General features: G+C 49.6%; 1 long non-coding RNA gene across 1 annotated transcript in view; it reads right to left on the bottom strand.

Annotated features, from left to right (window-relative positions):
• The window catches only part of LOC125907760 (uncharacterized), a 9857-nt gene extending 2333 nt beyond the window's left edge, over positions 1-7524 (bottom strand). Inside the window, exon 1 of the long non-coding RNA XR_007452926.1 lies at positions 5039-7524. This is a non-coding gene — a long non-coding RNA (uncharacterized LOC125907760). The remainder of the gene's footprint in view (positions 1-5038) is intronic.
• Positions 7525-12500: the final 4976 nt, after the last annotated feature.

Raw genomic sequence — 12500 nt, 5'->3', positions numbered from 1 at the left:
GGTTAGGGAAACCCGGTTTCATCACGCTATGTGCCCTGCACCACCAGCTTAGCGTGAATGCTTCGAGTTTCCCTAAGAAGTTCGATTGGTCTTGCAGAGTTTAAAGACAACGAAGCTTAGTTTCAAGCAATGATTTAATATACGCGTATTAAAAACCCTTAACTGTTACAACTTTTATGCTTGAAACCATCGCAACGAAGTCTTTGGGTCCGTAGACCCGTGATGTACTGCTCCAGGAAACGTTTTGAAAGAGTGGAAACTCAAAATCATAGGTTAAGATCATCGGCAGAACCCACCAGACACCACTTTTGCTTCATAAGTTCGGCCTATAGTCATATGACGATTTTCATCGGGGAGGGGACGTATGACCCAAACGGGGGCTTATATGACCCACGGACACTGCAAACCATGCTCCTACGACTAAATAGAGGTTAAAACTACGATTTGGTGAAATCTTTATTTTTGACCTCGGAGCAAGGTACCTTCCCTATAGTAGGCAATGAGTAAATGATCATAATCCCAGGAGGGCAAAAAATGGGAACCCGAGAGGAAAGCGCTGTTGGCGCGCCTAAGCTAGTGGCCCGTAGAGTAAAAAGGGTACCCCCAACAAAGTTGTCGTTTCACGTTCTGGTTTCACTTTTCATCATCTAGGGTGCGTTCCTGACACGTTTTGAGGGGTTTTAGCAAAAAAAAATTTTTCGACTACTCGAGCTCTCTGGCCCGTTCGGTGCACATTTTTGAAAAAAGCTAGGGAGCTGCCCCTAGGTTCGGGGTGTCACAAAATGTTGAAAAGTGGTCGAAAAACCACTATCCAGAATCGGATGTAGAATCGTTAGACGAACTTAAAATTGTTCTACGACACCCATCTGCGACGTTTAGTATTCGAGATATGGCCCGTCCTAGGTCTGACCGAGCAATTTTTGTTCCGCGCACTTTGTGCACCGTACACTTTGATGTTTGTATGAAAAAGTACCCTACCTAGGGACGCGTAGAGCAAATTTGTACCCCCGGGCATGTTGTCGATTGACGTTCTGGTTGCACTTTTCATCATCTAGGGTGCGTTCCTGACACGTTTTGAGGGGTTTTAGCAAAAAAAAAATTTTCGACTACTCGAGCTCTCTGGCCCGTTCGGTGCACATTTTTGAAAAAAGCTAGGGAGCTGCCCCTAGGTTCGGGGTGTCACAAAATGTTGAAAAGTGGTCGAAAAACCACTATCCAGAATCGGATGTAGAATCGTTAGACGAACTTAAAATTGTTCTACGACACCCATCTGCGACGTTTAGTATTCGAGATATGGCCCGTCCTAGGTCTGACCGAGCAATTTTTGTTCCGCGCACTGTGTGCACCGTACACTTTGATGTTTGTATGAAAAAGTACCCTACCTAGGGACGCGTAGAGCAAATTTGTACCCCCGGGAATGTTGTCGATTGACATTCTGGTTGCACTTTTCATCATCTAGGGTGCGTTCCTGACACGTTTTTAGGGGTTTTAGCAAAAAAAAATTTTTCGACTACTCGAGCTCTCTGGCCCGTTCGGTGCACATTTTTGAAAAAAGCTAGGGAGCTGCCCCTAGGTTCGGGGTGTCACAAAATGTTGAAAAGTGGTCGAAAAACCACTATCCAGAATCGGATGTAGAATCGTTAGACGAACTTAAAATTGTTCTACGACACCCATCTGCGACGTTTAGTATTCGAGATATAGCACTTTGTAGGTCTGACCGAGCAATTTTGTACTGAAATGTATGGTGAACATGTAATTCATTAAATAACATTGACTTGCATCGTGCCCTACTTCATCGGCACAGCTGTTATTGACTATCTTTAGTGGAAATGGATTGAGTTTGACCATTTTAAGCCCATTTCCTATGCCGTGCACCAACATTGTGTACCGATCAGGGAAAGTACGCTACGTACGCGTTCATGGATGTCGATGTTGGTACAAGTTGCCTTTCGGGATAGCCGTGCACCAAAACTGTGTACCGATCAGGGAAAGTACAAGACGGAGGGTGCAGCTCGAGCGTACGCGTTCATAGATGTCGATGTTGGTACACTTGCACCAAAATTGTGTACCAATCAGGGAAAGTACAACACGGAGGGCGCAGCCCGGGCGTACGCAATCATGGATGTCCATGTTGATACAATCTACGTGTACGTACCTAGTTTTTGTAGGAAAAGTTGCAATTAAGTGCTTGCATGCTTAAAATGCTCATCTCAACCGGTCACCTTTTGGCCTGCCCTTTTATAACAGAAACCTAGAAAGATACTCGAGATTTTTGTGTTTTTCCATTCGCCCGGGACGACGAAATGAGCTATGTGCACATCGTGCAGAAAATTGTCTTCGCCACGCATGTTTTTGTCCATCCACTCATATAATCACCCGCATTTGTGTTCAACACGGACGGCGCAGCCCGAGCGAACGCGTTAATGTTTATGTTTGTACACACTGCTTGTACGATTCTAGGATTTGGTAATTGCGTCACAGTGCCCGACCGTCGCGGACACCATTCTTGGACAGAAGTCCTAGTACGTAGAGTACTTTCCCTAGGTATGTGCTCGTTCGTGACTATCGTTGCGTGCTTACGGACACGCTTGGGTATGTTTACCATACAAGGTTTACTAGGGAAACCTGGGAAGGACGCTTGCCCTCCCGTCGCGGACACCATTCTTGGAAAGAAGTCCTAGTACGTAGCGTTCCTTATTTTACTTGATCAGTTTGTAATGCATTCGCTTTGTTCCATCGACTTCTGCTACTGCTCACTAAGGGGTGTTCGTTTGCGATGTGTACGATAAGCAACTGTCTATCGTAACCAGCAGTTAATCAACACTTTTTACCCAAGTCATAGCAACATAGAGTACTTTTCCTAATCGGTACACAATTTTGGTGCACCTCTAACCTCGCCGGCACTTTATCGTTACGTTTTGTGCACAACCTAGGGACGTGGTGTAAGTTTCATGATTTTTATGTTTGATTTGGTTTATTATGATTGAAAAATACGCTACGTCCCAGAAATTGGAGCTCGACTACTTCCTCCATGTGGCGAAAAAAGTTACTGGGCAACGCCTAGCTTATGCCCCATTTGTACTTCAATTTTCATTATCAGGTTTGAAAAATACGCTAAGTCCCAGAAATCTGAACTCGAATACTTTTGCCACGTGGCGCCAAAAGCTACTGAGAAACGCCTAGCCTTTTACCCATTTATAATTTAGTTTTCGTTATAAGTTTTGAACAATACGCAAAGTTCCAAGAATCTGAACTCGAGTACTTTTTACATGTGCCGCCAAAAGCTACTGAGCAACGCCTAGGTTGATACATTTTTGGTACATGGAGTGTATGCATGCAGGCGTACTGCCGTGCTAGACCGGAAAATCGATCTTGCTACTAGAACGTAAAGTAATTCCCCTAGATAGGTGCTTTTGCATGCCTCTGATCGACGACCATGCAACGTGCGACACGCGTAGCTAGGCTTCCCCAAACAAATTTCCTAGAATAGCACCAAATTGCACACTTTCAGGGGTATATTTTGGTACCGTGTACCGTGCATGGTACAAGTATCAGTAGCTCGTGCAATTTATTTTGCATCGTGTTGCGGTTGCTGGTGCGTCGGGATAGGAGTGTTTCGAGACTTTCGCCAAGCGTTGGTGCCATTTGGTGGATAATTAATGTTCTAGTCACAATAAACGTGCCACATAATGCCAATAAGGAAAAAGCCGATTTCTAGGAACTTCCAGTCAGAATGTTTGCCATCAGCGCTTTCCTGTCGAGTTCAGGATCTGGGACTTAGCGTTTTTTTTCCACGATCCAATCCAACGACCAGATCGTGAATAAACAATACATACAACAGTGCATCCCTTTAAAGTAGGAAAAAGCCGAATTCTAGGGAGCTCCAGTCCAAAAGGTTGTCATCAGCGCTCTCCTCTCGAGTTCAAGATTTGGGACTTAGCGTTTTTTTCGCGATCCAGCCAAAAGACCAGATCGTGAAATAAACAATTAATATAACTGTACTAGTACATCCCTTCAACTGAAGCAAGTGCACCATACATGACCCGTACGCCAATCATCCATGCACATGACACGTCAACTAAGTCAACACATGACACAACTTGGACAACTGACGGGTAAGTAGGTCATCTCGTACACGACGACACATCGACCAAACCAGGTCAACACGTCACATGCACAAGACATCCTACTACCAAGGCCGACCACCTCGACACACAACGTGTTAACCGAACATGGTCTACAACACCATCATGTGCAAGGCAACCGGCCCAAACGGATCAACTTATACAACTTGTAACGAGCATGTGTGTAAGCTTACTGGTTTGGTCGGCACGTTTCTCACATCAAGACAATCAAGTCCAGAAGGAGGCACGCCGACAAGCTCACTAGTGTTACGTGTTCCGCTCCATACCGTGTCAAGTCACTCGTCTGACACGGAAGTAGCCAGCTCTTGTCCACTAGTGTTAAGGAACGGTCTCCAGACCAAGTCAAGTCACTCGTCTGACAAGGAAAGAGCACGCACCAAGCTTCACCAGAGCACGGTACCACGGTCCCCAGACCAAGATGGTTCGTTATGCCATCGAGGAAGGGGCACGCGATCCCTTGCTACACTCAACTAAGTACACTCTTGCTCTCACAAAAGTATCCCCTGTGTCGACGTGGTCCCCAGACCAAGACGAGCTTGCGCACATCGAGGAAGGGGCACACGGACAAACCACCAAGCATGGGTCGCCTGAGAGGATCGATGCGAACGCATCTCTACAACTCGCAGCTCCCAGCCTGAAGTCCCGTCGTTTGCGGGCGGTTGATAGGTGTCGAAACTAGGTATATCCACGTTGGGCAGAGCTCAAGCCAACGGCGTTCCCAGTTACGGTACTAACACGTGCAGCGAACTCCACTCGTTGCGGCCTAGGTATAGCGGGATGAGACGCCGGGCTGCAGACGCAGACTCCAACGGATCTCAGAGGGTTGTTAGGCCCGCTAGCTTCCGAACACCTAATGGGTTTGAGAAGCGCTATCAGCTCGGATTGGCTACGACCTTAGAGGCGTTCAGGCATAATCCAGCGGACGTAGCGTCATACCAAAGTCCGGTCGGACTAGTATTGAGCCAGTGGTCCGTACCTGTGGTTCCTCTCGTACTGCACAGGAATTCCGTTAAGATAGCGACTATAAGCACACACCAGTAGGGTAAAACTAACCTGTCTCACGACGGTCTAAACCCAGCTCACGTTCCCTTGAAAGGGTGAACAATCCTACGCTTGGTGAATTTTGCTTCACAATGATAGGAAGAGCCGACATCGAAGGATCAAAAAGCCACGTCGCTATGAACGCTTGGCGGCCACAAGCCAGTTATCCCTGTGAGTGTCAAACGTGAGGTCGTACTGTACCGACACGTTGTGTTTGGGCTCCGAAAAAAGGACTTAAAAACAGTGCAAAATCGTCGTTAATCGACTTTAATAGTGTGAAAAACGTGCTCAGGGCACCTGATTTACCCTTTAAGAGCGTTATCAAGTGTTTTTAAGGCGAAAATTCAACAAAAATCGTGCATTTGTGTTTGATGCCTATGAACCCCCCACCATGTGTTTGTGTGACATGGTGTAAAAGCAGAAAATCGAAAAAAGTGCCCAAAAAGTGCCAGAATTGCACGATTTTAGTGTAAACAGTGCATCTGAGCACGAAAAAAGGTGTTAAGAAGTGATCCGCGCATGAAAAAACCACAAAATTGTGAAAAAAAAAAGTTTTGCGTCATCCAGCCCATACTGGGCCAAGTAATCGCCGGATCTGTGTTTTCAGCGATATAATTTGCCCAGATTCTCGCCGGGTGTGGTTTTTAAGGCCATCGGGCGGCCAAAGAACGTTCATCCAGTGAAAACCGATCGAAAATCGGCCGTTTTGTGACCGAAAAAAGTGAAGTAATATTTAATATTATTCGGTGAACAAATTTACGAAAATTCGGTTCCAGGTGAAATTGGGTGAAATTGGGTGGGTTGACTGTACGGCCCCTGACGGCCCCTGAGTTAAGGTGCCGTTACACGAGTAACCATAGTTTAGGTGACCATCGACGTGCGGAAAATTTTTGTGACATCGGCCTATTGCGAATGCTCACCGTGTGTTTGTGTGACGTGGTGCAAAAGAAGAAATTCGAAAAAAGTGCCCAAAATGTGCCTGAGTTGCACTATTTTAGTGTAAACAGTGCATCTGAGCACGAAAAAAGGTGTTAAGAAGTGATCCGCGCATGAAAAAACCACAAAATTGTGAAAATAGTTTTGCGTCATCCAGCCCATACTGGGCCAAGTAATCGCCGGATCTCTGTTTGCAGGGATATAATTTGCCCAGATTCTCGCCGGGTGTGGTTTTAAAGGCCATCGGGTGGCCAAAGAACGTTCATCCAGTGAAAACCGATCGAAAATCGGCCGTTTGTGACCGAAAAAAAGTGAAATAATATTTAATATTATTCGGTGAACAAATTTACGAAAATTCGGTTCCAGGTGAAATTGGGTGGGTTGACTGTACGGCCCCTGACGGCCCCTGAGTTAGGCATCGGTTGTCAAACGGCCTGACAGCTCGGACGGACCGATCGTTAAGGTGCCGTTACACGAGTAACCATAGTTTAGGTGACCATCGACGGGCGGAAAATGTTTGTGACATCGGCCTATTGCGAATGCTCACCGTGTGTTTGTGTGACGTGGTGCTAAAGAAGAAATTCGAAAAGTGCGCAAAATGTGCCTGAGTTGCACTATTTTAGTGTAAACAGTGCATCTGAGCACGAAAAAAGGTGTAAAGAAGTGATCCGCGCATGAAAAAACCACAAAATTGTGAAAAAAGTTTTGCGTCATCCAGCCCATACTAGGCCAAGGTTTCGCCGGATCTCTGTTTTCAGCGATATAATTTGCCCAGATTCTCGCCGGGTGCGGTTTTTAAGGCCAGCGGGTGGCCAAAGAACGTTCATCCAGTGAAAACCGATCGAAAATCGCCCGTTCTGTGACCGAAAAAATGAAATAATATTTAATATTATTCGGGGAACAAATTTATGAAAATTCGGTTCCGGGTGAAATTGGGTGGGTTGACTGTACGGCCCCTGACGGACCGATTGTTAAGGTGCCGTTACACGAGTAACCATAGTTTAGGTGACCATCGACGTGCAGAAAATTTCTGTTTTTTTGTGACATCTGCCAATTGCGAATACTCACCGTGTGCGTGTGCGACGTGGTGCAAAAACAGAAATTCGAAAAAAGTGTCCAAAATGTGCCTGAGTTGCACTATTTTAGTGTAAACAGTGTATCTGAGCACGAAAAAAAGTTGTGACATCAGTTTGACAGCTAAGCAGAGGAATTTCAAAGTGGCATAACTTCGGCACCCGCCAAGCTACCCCGACGGGAAAGTGTTGCCTGTGGAAGCGGTATCGAAATCTTTCAGGGCAGGGTGAAATATTTCACTTTGGAAATATTTCACATTTTGATTTTTTTTTTTTTTTTTTTTTTTTTTTTTTTTTTTTTTTTTTTTTTTTTTTTTTTTTCCAAAAAAAAAAAAGAAAAAAAAGGGAAAAAGCAAAAAAAAGAAGGAAGGAAGGAAGAGAAGGGGAAAAAAAAGAAGGAGAAAAAGGGAAGAGGGAGGAAGGAAAAAAAAAAGAAAAAAGGAAAAAAGGGGGAAGAAGAAGAGAAAAAGGAAAGGGAAGAAAAAAAAAAAAAAAAAAAAAAACCATCTTCCATGTGCGCGGGCGTCAGGCAGAGTGCGTCGGGCTGCCATCAAACCCTCAAGTAGGTGCGCGTTTGTGAAAGCGGCCCTGAAATCTTTCAGGGAGGGTGAAATATTTCACTTTTGAAATATTTCAAAATTTGAAATTTTTCAACATTTCAAAAATCCGTTCTCCATCGGTTTTCTTGACGAACCTAAAACCGGGGGTCGGTTTCTGACGCCTCGTTGGCGAGAGTGCGGGCGTTAGGCATAGTGCGTCGGGCTGCCAACAAACCCTCAAGTAGGTGCGCGCAACGTTGAAACCAACATGTCGGGGCTGGGCGGTGATGCCCATCCCCAAGGGAGCTCGGGACGAGTACTTCGCCCGAGGGCTCGATCGGTGTCCCTCAACCGGGTCGACGCATTAAAAGTGTCTGACTCAACACCGGTGGAGCCACCACCCACCGCAGGCATCGTCTACTTGAGTGATGATGAAGAAGAAGAATTGAACTGCACGATCCTCGCGGGCCCGTCGGGATTAGCAGTTCCACCAATGGGGAAGGTGCCATTGGTAGTGCTGGACAAGTTGCCCAGCCAGAGTCAACAGCGCGAGGAGATGACGGTACCGGCCACCTCAACACCAAAGGCTGGTAAGTGTTCTTCTGCTGAACCATCTCTCTCAGAGATGAACGAGAGCTTGAAGCTCCTGGCCATGCAGGTTGCTCAGCTCTCAAAGGAGCTTAGCCTCTGCCGTAAGGAGCTCCAGGAAAGTTTGATGAAAAATGCGGCGCTTGAACGGGAGCTCGAAACGTACAGGATGGGCGCCCGTTCGGTCATCGAGCTGCAGCAGCAAGCAGCAGCAGCCCCAATGATGACAGCCCAGGGAGCCCACAGCTCTCGCAACCGTCGCGGTCGCCAAGGACCACAGCAGCAGGAGCAGCGGCAGCAGCAGCAACAGCATCAGCAGCGGGAACAGCAGCAGCAGCAGCAGCAGCAGCAGCAGCAGCAGCAGCAGCAACAACAACAGCAGCAGCGGAACCAGCAGCGTGAATGGCAGCAGCAGCAGCAGCAGCAGCAGCATCAACAGCGAGAACAGCAGCAGCAGCAACGGGTGCAGCAACAGAATCAGCAGCACCAACGTCAGCAGCAGCAGCAGCAGCAGCGGCAACAGCAACAGCAGCAGGAGCAGCAAGAATTATGGACGACGGTAGTGCGCCGCCGTCAAAATACACAGCAGCAGCAGCAGTCTAACCAACCGCAGCAACAACAACAGCAGACTGGGCGGTATCAGCCGCCGCAAATGAGGCAGCAGCTACAGCAGCAACAGCAGCAACGACAGCCACAGCGATATGTGGTCGCAGGCTTGTCGCAACAGCAGCAGCAGCAGCATCAACAGCAGCAGCAGAAGCGTAAGCGTCCTAAGCCCGAACTGATAGAGATCTCTCCTGGTCAGAACGAGACTTTCGAGAGCGTCTCCTTGAAAATCCGTAAAGCCGTTGACGATAATGGCACACATAATGAGTTAAAGGATTTCATCATCATGGGCCGGCGCACAGATAAGGCGTTGCTACGACTGACGCTTGCTAGATCCGCAAACGCGACCTTAATTCTCCAGCAGATCCGAACGATCATCGGCGAGGCTGGAACTTGTCGACACGTGACGGAAATGGCGGCCTTGGTAGTAAACGACATCGACCCCCTAGCCAAGGAGGAAGAGCTTACAGCTCTCCTTGAAAACAAGATCGAGGGTGGGGCAGGCATCGTCTCAACGAGCATTAGGACAATGCCGGATGGCACCCAGCGGGCACGCGTTCGTCTGCCAGCCAAGGCCGCCAAAGCGCTGGATGGTACGAAGCTTCGCTTGGGCTTCTGCATTTCCAGAGTGAAGATGGCTCCTCCAACACCCAAAGAGCATCTTCGCTGCTACCGATGCCTTGAGCACGGCCACAACGCCCGCGATTGTCGGTCACCTGTAGACCGACAAAATGTTTGCATCCGTTGCGGACAGGAAGGTCACAAGGCTGGTACATGCATGGAAGAAATACGCTGCGGCAAATGCGATGGCCCCCATGTTATCGGGGACCGGACATGCGATCGGTCGGCCACCCAATGACGCAGCTAAAAGTCCTCCAAGTGAACCTGGGTGGAGGCAGGATCGCCCAAGATCTGGTCCTGCAAACCGCCCGACAAATGGAAGTGGACGTGCTGGTTCTTTCCCACACGTATCGACCACCCGAGAACAACCCAAGATGGGCAGTTGATGCCTCCAAAAAGGTGGCAGTCGTGGCCACAGGACGATACCCTCTACAAGGACAATGGAGCAGTGATGTCCCAGGCCTTATAGCTGCCAAGGTGGGTGGCATCACCTTCCTAAGCTGCTACGCGCCACCCAGCCTGTCGCGGGAAGGATTTGCGGAATTCGTTGAAGCAATTGAATTGGAAGCCCAATCCCACCCTCAGGTAGTAGTTGCCGGAGACTTTAACGCTTGGCATGAGGAGTGGGGAAGCCGACGCAGCAATGAGCGTGGGGAAGTACTGCTCGAGGCGTCCCAGCAATTGGGCCTGCTGCTGATGAATCGAGGGAATGTGGCAACCTTTGTTGGAAACGGTGTGGCGACTGCCAGCGTTGTCGACGTGACCTTCGCCAGCTCGTCCATAGCTCAGCCGAGCACTTGGTTGGTAAGAAACACGGACACGCGATCTGACCATAGGTATATCACCTATTCGGTAGGCCCAGCGTCAGCAGACCAGCAGCGTAACCAAGGACAGTCACGTCAACGGGGCCAGCGAGAGCGTTTTCAACATGCAGGCACGCGATTTAAGACGAAACAGTTCTCGAAAGAGAATTTCCTGGCCACGCTACATGGCGAGGGATTCCGAGAGAAGGCAGTCAATCACCAGGGAATGATCTCGGCAATGATATCGGCCTGCGAGAAAACCATGCAAAGGATGACGTCGTCTTTCCCCGACCCTCATCGGGACGTTTACTGGTGGACGCCACTGATTGCTCTGCTTAGGCAGAACTGCGAGCAGACGAGAGATCGCATGCAGCAGACAAGTGATCTCCAGAACCGAAGTCTGGCTGCAGCCCAATACAGAACAGCTAAAGCTGAGCTGGATAGAGCTATACGTGCCAGCAAAAAGGCTGCCTTCCAGGAATTGATCGATGCTGCGGAGGAAAACGTTTTCGGAGCCGGGTACTTAGTAGTCCTCTCCCGTCTTCGCGGTGGAAGGGCCCCACCCGAGACGGAGAGAGCGAGGCTTGAAAGCATCGTTACAGAGCTTTTCCCGCAACATCCGCCCTTCAACTGGCCCAGCATCAGTTCCGAGGAAGAACAGGAACAGCCTGCAGACCAGCAGACTCCATGGACCCAAGTCACGATCCCGGAACTCCGTCTGATAGCTAGCACCATGCCGAACAAAAAAGCGCCGGGCCTTGACGGAATTCCGAACGCCGCTGTCAAGGCTGCAATCCTTGCGTACACGGACGTTTTCCAGGCGTTGTACCAAAGCTGTCTGGAAACGGCTACATTTCCAGCACCATGGAAACGACAGCGGTTGGTACTGCTCCCCAAGCCGGGGAAACCACCGGGTAGCAGCGGGTCATACCGACCTTTGTGCATGCTGGATGCCTTAGGGAAAGTGCTGGAGAAGCTCATTCTAAACAGACTTCACAACCACCTGGAAGACCCTGCTGCGGTGAGGCTGTCAGACAGGCAGCATGGCTTCCGGAGGGGGCGATCTACAATTGGTGCCATTCGAACAGTGATCGAGGCTGGTCAGAGCGCGATGAGATTCCGCCGCACGAACGGGCGGGATAACAGGTTCCTGCTGGTCGTGTCAATGGATGTCAAGAATGCCTTCAATACGGCAAGCTGGCAGGCCATCGCCACTGCACTGCAGATGAAAGGAGTACCTGCTGGTCTGCAAAGAATCGTGAGGAGCTACTTCGAGAACCGAGAGTTGGTCTTCGAGACATCCGACGGCCCAGTAACTCGGTCCATCACGGCTGGTGTTCCACAGGGTTCGATTCTTGGCCCCACCCTGTGGAACACCATGTACGATGGAGTTCTGGACGTCGCCCTTCCGCAGGACTGCGAGATGGTGGCGTATGCTGACGACTTGGTGCTGCTGATTCCGGGCATCGACGTAAATGCAGTGAAGGCTGCAGCCGAGGAGGCGGTCGCCAGTGTCTCTCACTGGATGGCTCAATATCATCTCCAGATTGCGCCGGAAAAGACGGAGTGCGTGCTTATCTCCAGCACGAAGAACCCTACGCAGGTCACCATAAGAGTAGGGGACGTGGAGGTGACATCTTCCCGCACGATGCGTTACCTTGGGGTGACCCTTCACGATCACCTATCGTGGCTGCCCCATGTCCGAGAGGTAACCACTCGGGCAAGGAAGATAGCAGATGCCGTTACCCGCCTCTTGCGCAACCACAGTGGACCAAAGACCAGCAAAGCGCGACTGTTGGCCTCGGTCGCAGAGTCGGTCATCCGATATGCTGCGCCCATCTGGCATGGCGAGGTGACGAAGAGAGAGTGTCGTCGACTTTTGGAGAGGGTTCAGCGAGTCTCAGCACGGAGGGTGGCACGCACCTTCCGTACCGTAAGGTATGAGACCGCCACCCTCCTCGCCGGGCTGACCCCCATCTGTCTCTTGATAGAGGAGGATGCGCGAGTGTTCGAGCGTGTTAATGATCCGGGTCGGTCGATAACGAAGGCAGCCATCCGGTTGGAGGAGAGGCAGCGCACCATCACGATGTGGCAGAGCCAATGGGACGCCGAGGCCGACACCTCCAGATACACCCGGTGGACGCATCG

This window comes from Anopheles coluzzii, assembly GCF_943734685.1.
Source record: "Anopheles coluzzii chromosome X unlocalized genomic scaffold, AcolN3 X_unloc_18, whole genome shotgun sequence".
Lineage (NCBI taxonomy): Eukaryota > Metazoa > Arthropoda > Insecta > Diptera > Culicidae > Anopheles > Anopheles coluzzii.
The sequence above is the reverse complement of the archived record's forward strand: the minus strand, read 5'-3'. Positions and strand labels throughout refer to the sequence as shown.